General features: G+C 45.5%; 1 long non-coding RNA gene across 1 annotated transcript; it reads left to right on the top strand.

The window, feature by feature from the left end:
* Positions 1–1,796: 1,796 nt before the first annotated feature.
* On the top strand, positions 1,797–3,367 carry LOC142828944 (uncharacterized). Its single transcript, XR_012903118.1, has 2 exons — positions 1,797–1,935; positions 3,174–3,367. It is a non-coding gene; the product is annotated as an uncharacterized LOC142828944 (long non-coding RNA).
* Positions 3,368–4,471: the final 1,104 nt, after the last annotated feature.

The following is a 4,471-nucleotide window of genomic DNA, read 5'->3' as shown; positions in this document are numbered from 1 at the left end:
GCACATTAAAAACCCATCTGACGAAAGGCATATGGATGCGAGTGGGGGGGTCATTCCTAATTGAACAGCGCAGGACTCGTGAGGTTAATTACAGATATTAACGCTGCTGTTCTTCAGCTTCTTGCCCTCGCGAAGGCTCCAGCTTCCAAATGACCTGGCTCCCACAATAAGACTCTCGTTAGCCCATTAACTAATTGATAAAAATGTGAGTGTTTCGAATGAGTCTAATTAAATCACCGAGCCTTACAATTACACGTCCATTTGGAAGCTGCTGAGAGATGGTAACCTCAGCTGGCATTGTAGGCGAATAAAAGATAAAAATAAAAGGGAGCTTAACCAAAGTTCATTTTGAAAGCTGCTCATTTGAAGACAAAGTACACATTTGCCTGGAACGGATACATACACCACTTCAGGCGACTCCGGTATCCGGCAAAGAAATCGGGTGTTCAGCAATGATATTTCCCACTGCCCCCAAAGTATGCATGAAGTTCTCCGTCATCTATGTGATGGAATGAATAGAATTTTTAAACACTTTTTGTGTCTCGATAACTATATAGACCCCATGGGAGTTGCAGAATGACCGATATCGCTTATCTAGAAGCATTACGATTGTATTCTGTGATCCTCCGTAACCATGGACTGTACGCTGATGCAGCATCTGTTTCCATAGATTTGAGGATATTGTTGTTTTGTGGCCGCTCTACTGTCCATGAAGACTCGCCTTGGTTCAGTGGGCTGAAACTGTGGGGCTGTGCTGCTTCAAGAGAATTGATTTGGTGCTGTAGCCTCAGACAGGTGAGGAACGTGGGGTGTCAGGCTACATCCTGGGTGAAGAGTCAACTGAGAATAGTTAAAGGGGATGGTTCTGGAATGCTGATGGATGTGCCCTAGTTACAGGGGGAATATGGAAGAAAGTTACAATGTTCCATTCTTTCTGGAGAGGCCTCCTCTGGTGTCCTGGGAGTCAGTGGGTATCCTCACATTGACCTCCGGGCATCCGCGTTGTATTTCAGATGTTGTGACCATGCGTGGAGAGAAAGGCAGACTCTGAGATAACTACCTCATTTAGGGCTTTATAAATATGTAACAAGTGTCTTGAATTTTATCTACAACGGACTTGGCAGCCAGTTTAGAGCACAGGCACACTAAGCTCTTGCTCGCGGAAGATGGCCAGTTGTGTGTGGCACTATATTTAACTTCAAAATGGCCTTCAAAGGTAACCCAAGGTAGAGTCTAATGAAGTAGATTAGCTTGGATGTGGTAAAGACAAAGATAATCACATCAAGGTCCACACCTAAGCAGAAAGGATGTGAGCTCCTGGCACAAGAACACACACACACACACACACACACACACACACACACACCCACCCAAGATGGGGGAATTTAATATATTTTATTTGACCTCCCTTTGCTGTTGGAAGGGACAAGCTTTCAGATGTCGTGAAGCTCCTCTTCAAGTCTGGGGGTGGTAACTACTAACTAGAATGTCTAAACTAAGTACAAACTGGGGAAGATTACTAAGCATAAGGGGTTCTGATGTTGTAGGACAGGGGCGGACAAAATATGGCCTGTGGGCCGGACCTGTCCCACCACCATCTCATGGTCCAGCAGGAGCCTTGGGTAGGCTCCCTGCCTGCCACACCCCCATATGCCACTCAAGGCAGCCGGCTGTGGGGGCCATGTGCTCTTTGCATGCTGGGAGGGAGGGGCTCCACACCCTGTCCCCTCCTCCAGAACAATCATGAAGCTCTCATTGGCCGGAAACCTTTGTGACACAGGCAGCATGCAGAGGCCTTCTGCCCCCAAAGGGCATGCGGTGTGCAGAGATGCACATGGCCCCTGCAGCTGGCTACTTTGAGCAGCAAGTGGGAGCATGGCAGGCAGGGATCCTGCCTGAGGGTCCCACTGGGCTGCTAGTGGGGAGCTGCCTCAGGTAAATACTTCCTGGCCAGAGGTTGGACTTGGCACCCCACTCCCTCCTGCATCCTAACTCCCTGCCTCAGGTCACAAACCAAACCATCTACAACCCCTCCTGCACACCTGTCCCAGATGACAATCCCCTCCCAGATCCTGCACCCCCTCCAACAACCCCCCTCCAGGTTTTTTGTCCTCTCCTGCACTCATACACCCTCCCAGACCCTGCACCCCAATCCCCTGCCCCAGGTCACAACACCCTCCTTCACTCTAATTCCCTCCCTGACCCCATAGCCCCCTACAACTCAACCCTGACCCCGAGCTTCCTTCTGTGCCCAACCTCCATCCCAGACCCCGCTTCTGAGAGTGTCCCCCTTGACCACTTACCAAATTCTTGGAATGGAACCCCCATCAAAAAGTGTTGCTGCTGAGAGAGAGCAGTTAAAATGAGGTAGCCAATTAAGGATTAGCAGATAGCATGCCATAGGGTGTGTTATGGATTGTTGTAGGGAGCCACGAAACCCGTGTCTTTGTAAAGTCCATGGGTTTTAGGGTCCAGCAGATTTACCAATGTATGTTCCCAGGCTTGGGGGTGTGGGTTTCCTTTGGGAACGAGGACTGAGAGGTCAGACTCCGAGTGTTTCTCACAGAGGGGTTTCGTCTTAGATCATTTTTCTGTGTGAGTTCCTGCGAGAGCCCAGCAATTGTCCCATTTCCCCCCCCCCCCCAGAGTTGATGTGCAGGAGGCATTATAACACACGTCATGATCGAGATGCGTAAGACCCAGGGGTTTTGACAGGTGTGTGATGGGGGATATCAATTTTCGAAGAAGTGGAGATACGTGTTCAGGTTTTGCATCTGTTGTTTTGCCAGGGCCTGATGCTCCTTTGAGCTGGTCCTGGTCTGGGGAGCTCATTTCTGAAAATGAGCTCAGTGAGTCTGAGAGGTTGTTTGAAGGCCGTCATGTCCACCACTCCTGCTACCAGAGTATTAAGGAGTGGAGGTGAATCAGGTTATGAACTGGCTGGACAAAATGGGGGAAGCAGATGGAGTGTTTCCTAAATTTTTCAGACTCTTTCCCTCTGCCTTACCTGCCTTGACCCTAAGCCAAATGGCTTTCATCCAGGCCCTATCTCTGGCAAACGTTGGAAAAGCATCGAAATGATCCAATCTGAACTGGGTGAAAAGGAGGCAGAGAGCTGAGTTTCACCAGCACATGGTGAAAGTAGCCAATTCAGCCTTGCTATCTCCTTCCAGGGACTCACCGCGGATGTTGAACAGCACAGGTGATCAGAATGAACTCCATGGGACAGAAAAACTTGAGGAGGAAAGAGAGCTTCCAGCACATCGCTCTGAGATCTCTTTGACATCATAGGCACTGTCTCATATTTAATTCTCTCGCCCTTCCCACCGTATATGTAGTCTGAGATAAAAATCGATATTTAACTGCAGTTAAGATTGCCAACACATCTCTGAATCTTGGTTAAAAAAATACCTGTTTGAAGTTTTCTAGATTTCAAGCTTGTGACAAAATTTTCCATCAAAAACTTCATTTTCAATAAAAGGAAAAAAATCTAAAAGTTGCAGTGCAAGTTATCAGAGATAATTTGGGGGATGGGACCATCTAAAAAGACAGTCACAATTTTTCAACCAATGAAACATTTCCTCAAAGCTCTGACCTTTTTTAAGATTTTTTTTTAAATGTTCAGTCTTTGTTATGATACTTTCAGTCAGCAGTAATCAAAACCTAACAAACAGGTTACTGGTTAAAAGAAACTGGGCATTCCAAGTTAAAGCTAAACAGACTAGAACTTGAACTTTTGGAAATACTCTCAAGTTCAGTAGCAATGCTCTATGACCTCTGCTCTTGTAAATTAATACCAAGGTGCACAAAAAGTCACATATTTTGCCAGTGGGAATCTGGATATAACATCAGCTAGAAGGGTGCAAGAAAACAGAATGTGTGTTATGGCACTTTGGCTCAAGATCAATGCAAGGTCAATTGCCAATTTGTTTGGTTACAGGCAGGTGTAGCAGATCAGTGTTAATTACCTGCGATCAAATGTAACATTATAGCACAGATTAGAATAGTAAGGTATATAAAGAAATATAGAGCAGCTTAACCACAGCTCCAGATAAATCAAGATGTCACCTTTTCCCATGTAAAAGCAAGTTGCCTTTAATACTGATCAAACAAATACAAATATCTGAGTGTCTGACCATATAAGGGAACCGCTGTAGTATGAAAGACCAAAAGAATGTGAAAAGACCATTTAGAAATATTTGTGGTGTTATCTGAATTGAAGTGTTACCAAGAAACATGTAAACGACTTGCTTCTGAAATATAAAGTGTCAGCCCCAGGCACATATGACATAACTGCTGGATAATAAGGAAATGGCCCATTAAGGAATGAAATGCACATTTGGCAACTACCATGCCTGCTTTATCTCAGGACTTACCCTAGTAATTGCTTCATAACATTCTAAAAATAGTAATATATTCCACCCCAGGCCAGGAAGAATAAAAAATATGTTTCAATTTAGAATTTAAAGGA

Source organism: Pelodiscus sinensis, chromosome 5, assembly GCF_052426305.1.
Source record: "Pelodiscus sinensis isolate ZL-2025 chromosome 5, ASM5242630v1, whole genome shotgun sequence".
Classification (NCBI taxonomy): Eukaryota; Metazoa; Chordata; order Testudines; family Trionychidae; genus Pelodiscus; species Pelodiscus sinensis.
Note: the sequence above shows the minus strand (reverse complement) of the source record. Positions and strands in the feature narration are given on the sequence as shown.